Source organism: Heptranchias perlo, chromosome 10 (genome assembly GCF_035084215.1).
Source record: "Heptranchias perlo isolate sHepPer1 chromosome 10, sHepPer1.hap1, whole genome shotgun sequence".
NCBI classification, from domain to species: Eukaryota; Metazoa; Chordata; class Chondrichthyes; order Hexanchiformes; family Hexanchidae; genus Heptranchias; species Heptranchias perlo.
The window spans coordinates 42,944,230-42,958,318 of NC_090334.1; the positions used below are offsets into that span (position 1 = coordinate 42,944,230).

At 39.6% G+C, this 14,089-nt stretch overlaps 1 protein-coding gene and 1 long non-coding RNA gene across 4 annotated transcripts in view; one reads left to right on the forward strand and one right to left on the reverse strand.

Annotated features, from left to right (window-relative positions):
• The window catches only part of slc35f4 (solute carrier family 35 member F4), a 125,456-nt gene that overhangs the window by 57,097 nt on the left and 54,270 nt on the right, over positions 1-14,089 (forward strand). The window lies entirely within an intron of this gene.
• The window catches only part of LOC137326451 (uncharacterized), a 64,658-nt gene continuing 53,791 nt past the window's right edge, over positions 3,223-14,089 (reverse strand). For both annotated transcript variants that reach the window (XR_010964199.1, XR_010964198.1), the window contains 2 exons: positions 6,311-6,443; positions 3,223-3,708 (listed from right to left, as the gene is read on the reverse strand). This is a non-coding gene — a long non-coding RNA (uncharacterized lncRNA). The remainder of the gene's footprint in view (positions 3,709-6,310; positions 6,444-14,089) is intronic.

A 14,089-nucleotide genomic window follows, 5' to 3' on the forward strand; every position in this document is an offset into this window, starting at 1 on the left:
GCCCCACAAGGAACATAAAAAGTAAAAAAAACCTTACTTGTTTGGGCCTCTTCTGACCCCAGCTTCTAATCCTGCTAAGGCATGTTCAGGTGCTTCCTAACTCTGGAAATTTTTCAGTAAACTTGAGTTTTCCACTTCGGTCACCGGTTAAAATTGTAGGCAGGGCTGGATGACATTAACAGACCCCGATCAGCATGTTTAAAGTCTGTCATGATAACTAAAGGCTTTTAAACTAGGGATCATTTGAGAATGATCCCTAGTTTAAAAGCCTAGGGATCATTTGAGAATGTCTGTCTGCCACTCTCTCTTTCAGAATTTGATACATTTTTGAAGTTTATAGAATGTTTACAATTTGAACACCAACAAAAAGGTACAACAGTTTAAATTGTATGGTCTGTCATTTTGAAATGGATCTCTTTCTCTCACACACACGAATACACAGACAGCCTCTCTGTTTTTAAAAAAAACTTTATACTTTACACTAACACTATATTCAAATAAACTTTTTAAAATTTGTCCTTTAACTTTCAAATAATTGAAAAGAAAACAACCTAAAAGATTTTGTTAGACCGAAGCACTAATTAAATGCTGTTGATCCATGTGGGAAAATTATGTATACTGCAACTGCTGAGACTACAGGATCTGCCTTCAGTTAACAGAGTCACAGCTCGAGGCAAAAATATCAAGCCTGACCCCAGCTTTTTGTAGAGAGATATATAACTTCGGGCTCTGGATAGGCTTGTGGTGGTAAACGCAGCTAGAAACAAATGTGTTTGCTTTCGGACAATTGTCCCTGATGAAGATGAGCTATGTGCCTGACTGGCTGGTTCAGTTAGAGATTTATGCTACTGGGTTTCAGCAGTGCTGTTAGATTCAGAATTTAATTTAATTTCATTTCATTTAACAAACTTCCACTTTGCATTAGTATTCTGTGTGATGAGATGTTCTTTAATATAAATCTGATAAATAATCTGCCTCATATAGACATTGTGGTGGGTCGCTGGTTTTAGATCAGAACTGAAGATCTCTTTTGCAAAGGTTCTGTTAAATGCACAGCATCAATATTAACACCTTATTCTAAAGACTACTGATTTTAAAGTGTCAGTTCTGTGTTCCCATAATGAGCACATCTCGACATATGTAGTGCAAAATTCAGATATTGATTTCACCCATTTCTTGTATCATCAAAACAAAATTAAATTTATTTGAAAGTCCAAGTTGTGTGCTGCTATCTGCCAGATCACTTCTACTATCTGTATGTAATGTGCTGGCCTCTCTGATTACCCCTTAACTATGATGACCAATTATACAGTGTTCTGCAGTACAGTGAATCTACACAGATCCAAGGCAGCATGCATAGTTTTCTGTTATGCGTCATTTGTCTGTTTTGTTACTGGCATGTCAATATTTCAGTAATAAAGATTGGTAGGACTTTGACTGCAGTCACTACTAACTTGTTTTCAGTACTCTTTGAAAATGTAATAACAAAACTGAATCCAGTCATAAACTGTGTTCATTGTACACACCCAGCCTGGTAGGATATGCTCAGCCTGTTAGCAAATGGAGGTCTCTGTTTATTTTAGTTTTGGGCAATACATCCAACTCCATCACTTCCTGCTTCATATCAAAGGACTTTGTTCTTTGGGCTGTAAATTTCTCCACAGTATCTGTGAATGTCTTTGTAATCAGTGAACAGGAGGAGGTATTTTTATAAGCGGTTGGGCTAATCTTTACAGCAATTTCCCCCTCTTCCCTTCCCTCCAGTGAAATATGCTTTACTACTGCAAAGTGACCCATGTAATGACCTGACCAAAAGCTATTAAAATTTAGCAATTGAACTCAAATGGCATTTGTTAGATTTCCATCAGGCCATCTGAGTAGGAAATGGTCATTGCTATTGTACTGAACAGGATGCTTTAATGTAGGCTTGATTTTGATGCTGCTTTGCTAGAACTTTGTTAGTTTCTTCATAATGACAGTATTGAGTCATATTCTGTAACACTTCTATTTATTGTGTGTAGAAGCCACTCATTTGTTAGTATGTGATTTCTGCTGTTGACCACCAATGCAGTTTACTACAGGTTATGAAGGTAATTGTCTGCAGTATGCTGAACTAATCACACTAGCACTGAAGCAAAGAAACTTTGAAATCACTGTGCTCAAAGAAACTCCATTGTGCTATCCATATGTGAAATGTCTCAATGAATGCTAGGTTGTCCCTTTTATAAAGGACTAATGCAACGGTGTTCAAGCTGTACCAGAAGTTTGAAGTATAACCAAACAGTTTCCTAGAAGTAAAGGGAATTAGGGGTTACGGGGAGCGGGCAGGAAATTGGACATGATTTTAGATTTGAGGTTAGGACCAGATCAGCCATGATCTTATTGAATGGCGGAGCAGGCTCGAGGGGCCGATTGGCCTACTCCTGCTCCTATTTCTAATGTTCTTATGTTCTTAAATCTCCGATGAGAAAACAACAAAAACCTTTTTACATTCACTACTGTTAGAAAAATAGTTAGAGAAATAGTTTGAATTACATAAGGTATTTTTACTATTACTATGTTGTTTACTATTACTATGTTGGATAACGTCAATTTTAAGAGTAAAAGATTAATTTCACGATCAACAGTTTCAAGGAATGAATTACTTTAGTTACTATCAGTAATGCTTTAGAATCACATCTAGATATTTAGACCGTAACAATTTCCGTTGAGAAATTAAAATGTTGACTAATTGGAGGCCTTGATCTGTGATCGAGTCGTAATAATGGACTCTGATTTTATTATACTGGAAAACGGAGGATATTAGGCTGACTGAAGGGTTTGACCTGCAATTTCATCCTTCAGATCGAACTGCCTCGCTTTAATTCTCCAGTCCAACGGAGTACAACTGTCAACTGTGTATAACTTCAATTTCTTATTGAGTGCACTTATACAGTTCCTAAGTAATATACTTTAACTTACCATTAAGTTACAAAATTATCTAACACATAAGAGTCCAGAGGAAAAAAAATCATTAGAAATCCAATCCCCTAAAGAAGGTAGCACGAAAAATAATCAGTCCCTTTGTGAATGCAGCCTAGGATTTTGTGTAGATTAGTATGGTACTGCAGCGCTGGAGAAATATGTTGTGTTTCCATGTGGATTAAGCAACATCTTTGTAAGATCACAAAGTGAATTATGAGAACTTAAATGGCACCTCGTTTCAACGATTTATTATGTCTTCTCAAGTCTCTTTAGCAATTCTTGATTATTGGGAATATAATACAAAAATACAATGTTCTGCTTTTTTGATTAGATAGCGTTTAGAATATTTCTAAATTTTAACACAGTTTGGAAAAAAATGAATCTACTTTTCATTTGACTGGAGTACTGCAATTCCCACAGAGCAATGGTTGTGTCCATTTCTTGAAGCACAGATAGGCACTGCACTGACGCAGATCAGTGTTGAATGATGTTGCATTCACAGGGAGGTTAGCTCCGTCTCTGTTCAAATCTTGCTGCTCTGATTCCAGCCCATCCATAGCAGCAGCACGAGTGAAAAAGAAGTGTTCAGACTCAGGCCGAGAGAGGTCAAGTCTCAGTTACCATGTTATAAAAAGGTTCCCAGGGAAACAGCGATCAGTATCCAAAGCGTGCTGCATTCGCCTCCAAAACAACCATTCAGGCTTCATCACTGGGTTTCCAGCACTGTATTTGAGATATGTGCGGCTACAGGAAAGTATAAGTACAAATAATTCCTAAGAATCACTGCAGAATATGAAGAAGCATTCGGCTAGGGTGGCACCGCTAACTGCTTATAGCACCTCCGTTTTAACAGCTTCAATAGAAGGTAATCGCAATATATTGCTGATCTCACTTTTTGTACATCCTTCCGTTTAAAAATCAAAGTTACTGGATAGATTTAAAAACTGCTTTGAATGTGTGTGTCGGGAGATGGATCAAACTGCTGCTAAATTTGTTTTTGAAACGTCGGTGTTTAATTGATGATACAATGTACATGCTAGCAGTGAGATGGAGAAGCATTATAATGGAATGTACATTTCCTGTTGTTGCAATGAATGACTGCTTTGGTACTAATGCTCTCAGAATTTTCCCGATGTCTGTTGACGCGCCTCATGCTAGAGACAGTGTCAGCAGAAAAAGAATGAATGAACAGTTATTAACATCTACATTGCTCAAACTAAACAGGATGACGTTTACAATTAGATTTAATTTAAAAAGAATCCTATTGGAATCGACCTATTCTGAATGTGAGTGAATAGCTTTCCATTTGTTCCTTTGTAGGGTCAGTTGTATTTAATCTGTTATTAAGAACATGGTGTCGGTTTTGTATTTCATCAGGGGACTGGGATGTTGACTTTGCAGCGTTTTAACTGCTACTGCAAAACTCCTGTAAACTAGTCATATGTTAATTAGGCGAAATAATAAAGCAGTTTAGGCACTGATTGCATCATACCTCTGAGTAGGAATGGAATCTTTCTTACCGAGTTGGCAAAAGTTCATACGTTTTATGAAAATGATGCTACAGAAAATGAGCAACATTACAAACTATTCGTTTAAACCTTTTCGGTTTTAAAGTGTGAAATTTGTTTGGCAGAGAGTCTGAAAGGGTAGTTACTGGAAGGCACTGCATTTCTTTTTATATAGATATAATCTTCTCTAAAATTTTCTAATGAAAAAACCTTTTTATATAAATGTCGTAAACATATAAGATGGCTCTACTAAACTTTCAATAAACCTAGTCACAGAATGTTTTAATGGAGCCAGCGTTAGTTATTTTTTCTTTAAATATCCTCCTTTAATGCCTGGGTTTTTTTTTAAATTTGATTTTTTTTTAAATGGCAGCACACTATCAGTAAAACTAATTGCAAATACCTCTACTGGGAACAGATCCAGTCAGGCTGTTTTCAATTATAACATCCAACTCCCTCAGAAATTTACTCAAATAATTGTAAAGACTCATTTGTAAAAGAGCTGCACGAATATTTTAAATTGGTAAATTTCTTATGAAAGACTTTAGTCCAGAAATACTGTTGGCTAATAACGGACAGACATTTAATGCAGACATATAATATTCTTCTGTCCAATATTGTAATGGCAAAGTTACCCTATTTAAAATAAACAAGTTAATGTTAAAATAGTGGATAGAAGAATGTCAATACTTTAAGGTTTTTTTTATTACCAATATGGGAATATGGGATTAGAGTAGACAGGGCTGATGGCCGGCGTGGACACGATGGGCCGAAGGGCCTCTATCCGTGCTGTATAACTCTATGACTCAATGATCTTTGGGCTTTTCTCAACAAAACTCAACATTGCAAATATTGTAGGAACATAGGAACAGGAGTAGGCCATTTAGCCCCTCGAACCTGTTCTGCCATTCAATGAGATCATGGCTGATCTGTGACCTAACTCCATATACTCGCCTTAGCCCCATATCCCTTAATACCTTTGATTAACAAAGATCTGTCAATCTCAGATTTAAAATTTGAGTATCAGAGGGAAAGAACAGCGGTAATGGAGAAAAAGGAGAGGATAACAGAGACCAGGAAGAGAGCAAAGCAGAGGCAAGCATCAACTGTCCTTTGCAGAAGACAGTTCCAAACTTCTACCACCTTTTCGTGTAGAAGTGTTTCTTGCTTCACTCCTGAAAGTTCTGGCTTTAAGTTTTAGGCTGTGTCCCCTAATCCTAGGCTCCCCAATTAGCGGAAATAGTTTCTATCTATCTACCCTATCAGCTCCCCTTAATATTTTGAAAACTTCAATCAAATCACCCCATAATCTTCTACATTCCAGGGAATAAAATCCTAGTTTGTGCAGTCTCGCCTCGCAATTGAAATATTGAAGTAATTTACCCTGTGTTCTATATGAACTGTTTCTGAAAAAACTATACTTGATTTTTCACACTAATGTTCAACATATGAATTAAAATTGTGAGAATTACATGCAGATGTATTTGTAATGGCAATGTGTGTGCTCTTTTGACGTTATGTTAAAGAGGTAAGATGCAGTTGGTTTAAAAAGTCTTCAGAAATGATGCAGTTTGTACAATAAGGAAACATAGCCCTTCAAAGAAAGGATTCTGATTGCATTTTCCAAAACGTGACTACCGTTTGAGAATGGAAGGGTGCAGTGGTTGGCAAAATTACAAGGGGTTTTGTCTTGTGCTTTTTACACTCCAAACAGAACACAAGAGTTCAAGTGGGTGAATGTACACATTTGGAAAGCATGTTGTAGACCAGTCACAGAGATAACAGCAACATATATAAAAGCATTTATAAATCATTGTAGTATTGCACAAGATACTGACCATTTGCTTCTCAGCAGAACACAGTTATAACCAATTCACTGCTGATGTGTGGGTTGTTTGCTGCCGGAAGACACTATCAGATAACCTTTCATCAGAATTGATGGGAACCACAAACATGCACTGAAAAAAGCAGCTGTAAATACAAACAATCAATCTCAACTATTCATTAGATAATCTACTTTAACCACCATCAACATTTTACAGCACTGTATGAACCCAATACTTGAGTATGAAAGCAAGTTATTATAGGCCCTGATTTCAGACCTGTAATTTAAAACTTTGGTTTCTTTCAAGAAAGAAGTTTCTTTATTTGTGAAGAACTCTATCTGGACTTGTTACATTCTCCCTTTAGTCACAAGCAGTCAGATAATTGTTGCTGAGCAGTTTGCCCCCCCCCCCCGCCCTGGGGAGACATTTTAATTAAATAAAAAAAATCCCTTCTTCTCCACCCACCATGACCTTGACTGTTGCAATGATATTGCAGTCAGAGTTATTACTCTTATGTTTTTCCATGGCTCAGATAAAAAGAAGTTTCTCACAGCGTTACTCCATCTGCAGGTTTGCTGAATCGTGTTAGCAACAGGATGTGTGTGTCTACTGCTATTTATAAGCATGCAGAAACAGAAACACATTTCACTCAGCTAATAACAGGGTAACAGGACTTTAGTGGTGTGTGCAGAACACAAAATTTGCCAGTGGTATAAATGGTCTTTTAATCCCCACCACCACATGCAGCCCTTCTTCCCCATTGCTTTAGCATCTTAAAGCAGTATTTTAGATTTAATTATCACCTGGCAATGCAAAGTCCACTTTATATTAGCTGATACTATAGAGCACATAGGTATAAAGTGATGTTATCCTTCAGCAAATACAAGAATCTTTCAGCCTCCCCTCTACATTTTTCTCTTTTTCTGTTACTGTCCCCCTTTGCCTCTGCTTTGCTCTCTTCCTGGTCTCTGTTATCCTCTCCTTTTTCTCTGTTACTGCTGTTCTTTCCCTCTGATACTCCCTTACTGCTCCTGGTGCTCCCATTGCTATTCCAGCAATTCTGTCAGCTGTGTCATTTTCATCAGTTGCTGCCTTTTCCCACAGTGTTATCTTCCAGCTTCCCTACTCCTGAACATCTAATCTGCATACATACTTAAAATATATAATCGGGGTAAATGTTCAACTTCAGTGGGGGTGGGAACTGGCAGTAGTGGAGCGGAAAGTCAAGGGAGAGGAAAGCCCGTCTGCTTTGCACCCGCCCGATCCTCTGCTGCCACTTTTCCGCCAATATATTTAACACCTTGGGGTAGAAATTCGTTTGCGCCGATAGGCCGGCGTGAACTGGGTGCAGGAAATGATCTCTGTACCCGAGGCTCGATCAAAATTGAACCTCAGGCCTCATCTGAATAATTGCAGCGAGCTGCCGGGGCTTGTCACACCTCGAGAGGCAGCTCGCCCATATCTGGTCTTCCTGCCTCAGCAGCAATCTCGGCTCTGTCTTTTGGGTTGCGTCCACAGAGGAAATTCCAGGCCAAGTTCTTTAAAGCACTTACTGTGCTTTTACTTGGATAATAAAATACAGTAAGCACTTAAAAGAGCTTAAAACCAATCCCTGAGTTACGGTCGGGAACACAACTATAGGCTTTTCTTGCGGGAAGTGAATTTGCACTGACAGCTTTTCCAGCATTGAGGGGAAGCTTTGTTTTAGGGATTTAAGGCGCTTTTATTGTAATTGCTGACATACAGTTGGCAATTACATTATAAGTGCATTATGTGCTTTAAATAACTAAAACAAGATTACCACCTTCATCCTCCTTCAACCCCCTCCCCCTGCTTTGCACCCTCTCGATTCTCTGCTGCCACTTTTCCGCCAATATATTTAACACCTTGGGGTAGAAATTCGTTTGCGCCGATAGGCCGGCGCGAACTGGGTGCAGGAAATGATCTCTGTACCCGAAATGGTAGGCCTGAGGCTCGATCAAAATTGGGCCTCCAACCCTTGTGACTCCTCCCCTGTACTTATGCAAACCATCTCCCACACCTCATGATCCCTTACTGATGATTCATGACTTCAGTACCTCCTCCCAATAGTCTCGCAACCATTCACCCACTTCTTCAATAATCGCAGTACCTAGCACCCAGCCCCTTACTACCAAAACCCACCAGCAACCTGCTATTGCTCCCAGTCCCCGGTCATGTCATTTCCGGTGCTCCCAGATACTGTGGCCTTCCCCCTCAAATGGTTTTGACATCTTGGAATCCTCTTATGCCTATATGCAATAACTTCCCCTCCTAACATTCCCAATCCCTGCCACTGCCATTCCAAGATTTCCCACCCCAAGTCTACCATCCTACCATTGCTGCATGCAAGTGTTCCACCTCCCACCATTCCACACATTGCTCCCAGATCCTGGATACCATTGTCCCATTCCACTACTTTCAGACCTAAGGACCCCCTTCCCGAGTACTCCCACACTACCTCCCTCTCACTACTCCGACACCTGAAACACTCTCCTAACAATACCAAACCATGCGATCCTCGACTTTTTAAACAGGTGAGGCATAAAATTGGGTACATAGGTAAATATAATAACCAGGACCACTGATTTACAATTTCCATAAAAACGTGGACATAATCATATAATTGGAAATATTAATGTTCCTATAACACTTTGCTTAAGTGAAATTCTGTTTTTACTACAATCGCCATAAATTACATTGGATGGAACATAATATCTGCTGACTCACAGTGAAAAAACTTTACATATGTGTACTTTCTGTTACGCTTCAGATGTCACAAACTGTCTAACACAAATTTTTGTATTAGACTTGCAAAAAAATATAAAGAAACAAAGACAGATTTGATATCTCCAAAACCTCTGCACAGATTTTCTGGTAACATAATAAATATTGTACATTTGGTGTGCATTTCCTGTCTGTCACACTGTGAATGTCACACTGCAAATTTCTTAAAAAAATTAAAAAAAAACATAAAATAACAAAAGGAGCCATTTGGAATATACAGTCACCCAGAAATTGAAAATACCTTAATTGCCACAGGAGTCGGTGGGGGGGGGGGTAGAAATGTGTTGGCACCCGATGTGGCCATAACGTGCGCCCGAACGGGAGGCTTGAGGCCCAATTTCGGGCATGCCTCAGGCTTCAGGCCTCATTAATATTAATTAGGCAGGTGGTCACTGCCTGTCGCACCTCCACAGGTAGCTCACTCATTTGAAAATAATGAATATCGGGCTGCTCACCCGAAGATAAATCCTGGGGTGCTGGTTTATCAGGAAACTGTGGAGTCAGGGGGAGCACTCCTGCTTATCCTGGCTCCACAGCAATGTTTTAAAAAAAACTTTCCTATTGTGGGTGACGCTGCTTAGGCCACAGCGGCCACTAAAGAATCCTGAGTGGAGCAGGCTCGGCACCTGCATAATGGAAACCAATTTCCCAGAGGGGTACTTAAACAGATGTTAGGCCCCCCCTATTAACATATGCAAGGGGCTTAACATCTGTTTTAGGTGGCCACCCTGGACACCTAAAAAAACAGGCCTGACAAGTTTAGTGGTGGCTCGACATAGATTGGATGTGTGGGCCGTCCCACTGTTAAATTTGTCATTGTTGCGTCCATTTTATACCCAAAAAATGTCTGCAATGCATACCAATTTTTACCTCAGGATGTCTGTAAATTTCTGATGTTACCAACCTTACCTTAAAAAGAGAGAAAAAAAATCCAGGGTTCTGAACCGCAGCCTGAAGGACAATCTAGCCTTGCCCACCATATAATTAACAATAATTAGACTTTGTGGACTTAAAGGAGCATAGCTTTGTGTTAGCAGCCAAATAAAACATTGGGCCGGAAATTGTGCTGAGCGACAAATGGACATCACCTGCCACTCGGAAGTAACTAACTCACCCATAAACTTTTTGCAGGCTTCTGGACGCCAACTTGCTTTAATTGAGAGCTGCAAGAAGTGCAGCGGTTGTACCCGGGCTTCTCTGAGCTGTGAGAGGAGGAAAGGATCACTTTCTCCCCTCAACCAATCAGCTTAAAGCAGCTATGACAACCAGGAAGTGAAGCGCAATCACAAACCATGCAGAATAAGAACCAGGAAGTGTCAGATAAGATTAGTAAATGTATTATAAATTCTGATAGAGAAAACGAAATAAAAAGAGGGTAAGATTAAAAGACTGAGTTAAAAGAGACAGAAAGAAAAAGTAAAAAAATAAAAATGTTAAATTTTTTTAAATAAAAAAAATGTTTTTTTACCATCCAAAAACTATTACAATTTGGAGTAATGAGACTCCTTGTTTTTAAATAGTTAATTTTCAGTGCCAAAAAGGTTGTTTGGCAGTCATTAATACTTACCACACCATTAAAAATGAGTTTAGACCTGATATAACTCAGCGTACCTTTTTTCTGGTGAGATTAGTTAGTTTCCACCTGGACAGCAGAGTAAGAGCAAGTTTGCGCTGGTCCAAAGATATATCTTTAATGCAAAGCTGTCAGATCAGCAGGGAATCAGGAAGAATAAGTTCTGGATTAGGCTCACCATTATTTTACGAGCAATTTCCAGCCCAATGTTCCTGAACATATGAAGCATGAGCAAAAAGGTGGTCTTGCACTCCACAGGCACATGAGATACATTAAGACAAGAGGCAGTACCCTCAAACTAATAATTGACAAATATTAAAATAATGAAATGTTCAGAGATTTCTTAACTGAGAGAATGTGACATTTAATTAGATTTGGAGTTGTCACCTCATGTTAAAGTGCTAGAGTTTTTAAGTGAGGAATATTTTAAACAATTTTACAACACCAAGTTATAGTCCAGCAATTTTATTTTAAATTCACAAGCTTTCGGAGGCTACCCCCTTCCTCAGGTGAACGATGTGGAAATGAGGAAGGAGGTAGCCTCCGAAAGCTTGTGAATTTAAAATAAAATTGCTGGACTATAACTTGGTGTTGTAAAATTGTTTACAATTGTCAACCCCAGTCCATCACCGGCATCTCCACATCAGGAATATTTTAGGTACTGTATCCTATTGAAAGTGCTATATGATTCTATCTCCTTCCCTCTTACAATCCCCCAAAAAACAAATAGTCACAAATCTTATTTTCCCTCTAATTTTCTTCCCTCACCTCCTGAAGATACTGACTCATGCTGAGATGTGATTCCCCAGGTGCTGATCACACCCAGTACCCTGCCCAAGTGACTATTGTTCACTAGTCAGTGAGTGAAAGCAAGCTATACAACTCAGGGAGGCGGGGGAAGTGGGGGGTGGCATCACAGTCAAGCTCTCACCCAACTTCCACATATGCACACTTCCCAGCAGAAATCACTAGCTCATGGACGTTGAAACCAATTGTAGTATGTCAATTCCCACCCTGGCTGAGATCCGCTATCTCAGCCCAACCAAGAATCAGACTTGGCATCTCTCTCTCATGGATAGCTTTAGTGCCTTTACATTTATTGACCAACTGAGCCAAAGGGTGAATTGCACAAATGGTACACTTTAAAGACCCATAACGTCGGATAGGATTATCTGATCAGAGTGATTCAAAAGTCATTGCAGTGTTCTAGATACAAGGAATGTATTGGCTTGAAAAATTCCCTTTACATGACACTTTCATGTGCACATTTCTACTCTGGCAACATATCACATTATGGTAAAGAAGGAACTTGCATTTATATAGCACCTTTCACAACCTGAGTATGTCCCATAGTGCTTTACAGCCAATGAAGTACAAACAGAAATGAGATAAAGACCAGATGTCCTGTTTTAGTGATGTTGGTTGAGGGATAATTATTGGCCAGGACAACAGGAGAACTCCCTTGCTCTTCTTCAAAAAATGCCACGAGATCTTTTATGTCCACCCGAGAGAGCAGACAGGTCCTCATTTTAACATCTCATCCAAAAGAAGGCACTTCTGACAGATCAGCACTCCCTCAGTACTGCACTGATGTGTCAGCCTGGATTATGTGCTCAAGTCTCTGGAGTGGGGCTTGACCCATGCCCTCCTGACTCAGAATCAAAAGTGCTACCACTGAGTCACGGCTGACACATATTGTACAGTTATACAGTGTTCATTACCAAGTATAGACAAATTATATGGTTTTCATATTTTTGCATTTGATTATTTTTTCGATATTTATAGTTGCTCCTAAATGAAAAGGCAATAATAGATCTCACAGATGATGGACATTGAAAGAAAAAAATTTTTTGGTAAGAGTTTGGACAAATTTTAATGCGGGAGCTCCAAAATCTAATACTGAAAGAAATCCAGGATATCCATGTGATGGTAACAAATTTCATATCAGACACTGCACTAACAGAAGAAAGAAAGGATTCGGTCACATGGGGCAAAAAAGTCTTAGTGAATTTCCATAACTCATCAGTGCAGTGTATTCAGACCCCTGCAACTCACCAAATTGGTTTCTATGTATTGAAACCTTCTGTAGCTTTGCCTTTAAATCACATTTTAATGTATTCATTGCACTTCACAAATTTTATCCAACCATGATTGGCATTCTTTTACACATGCAAATTAACAATCCTGTCAACATATGCTTCCTCTGACATCTTCCAATTTCACAAGTAAAATGCCATGTTTAAAAGATGAATGACCATTTCTTAAAAACATTGGGGCATACATTCAATGTCATTGCACCAATTTTTACAGGCAGAAAATGGGCGGAATGATGACAAATTTAGCAGACTAATAGCACGCGTTTAATTTGCACTTGCGGTCAGGCCGCTGCTAAATTCGCCAGGGCTTTTTGTCAGCCCTGGTGTCCTCCTGAAATGAGCGCAGGCTCATTTCAATATTGAAATGAGGGTCCTGTGTCCATTTCAGGACCCTTTGCTAAATTTGTTTAAACTAGTTGGAGCTTGTGCTGCACAAGCTCTGACTAGTTTATCAAGTTCTACAGCGGCCTAACAAGTGGTCTTTAAAGGGACAGCTAAAGGCTTCTGAAGAAACCGGAAAGTAAGTTTTTTTTGTGAAACTTACCTTAACGTGGAGCCAACTGGAACAGTAGCGCTCCTCCTGCCTCTACATTAATACTGCGGTGCTGCTGCTGGACTGCGCTCGCACCCCTTCCCTCCCTGGACTTATTTGTGTCCACCAAGCAAGCCAACTGAAACTCGAAGGGCTCAGACTGGTGAGCAGGGTCGGAGCACCCGACTGATACCCTCAGTTTGCCAGATTTATTCCAATAAGGCCTGAGAACGAATTTAGGATGGTCCTTGGGTCTCTTCTGGCACGTGAGTCCAATGTGCTGATGATTTTGCACCAATGTTTTGGGCACTATCGAATTTAGGCCCAATTAAGATAAATAGTGAACTTGAATTTTCATCAGAATTAAATCATTGGTATTTTCTTTAATTTTTATACTGTGGCCATCTTGTTTCTATTTAAATTGGAGCCATTTGAAATCCTCCTTATGTATCTTTTCTATTAGAAATCACAAGTAAAATAGATGCCACTCTTTCAAAGTTCCTGAGAATATGGGGCCTAAATTTGATGGTGCACAACAATCGGTGCTAAACGGTCAGTGCACTGTAACTTTGGCTGGTTTGGATGCCGTGCCAGCCTGCAGGAACATCCGGGGTGGAGGGGAATGGGAGAGGGGGCGAGCTCAGCTCGGCAGCGGCCTGCAGTATCAATGTGGAAGCAAGGGGAGCACTCCTGTAAAACAGGTGCAACAATGTTGAATTCATGCCCAATGACTCTGCACTACTGGAAATTGGATTAGAATTCAAATCCAAGTTTCAACAATATTC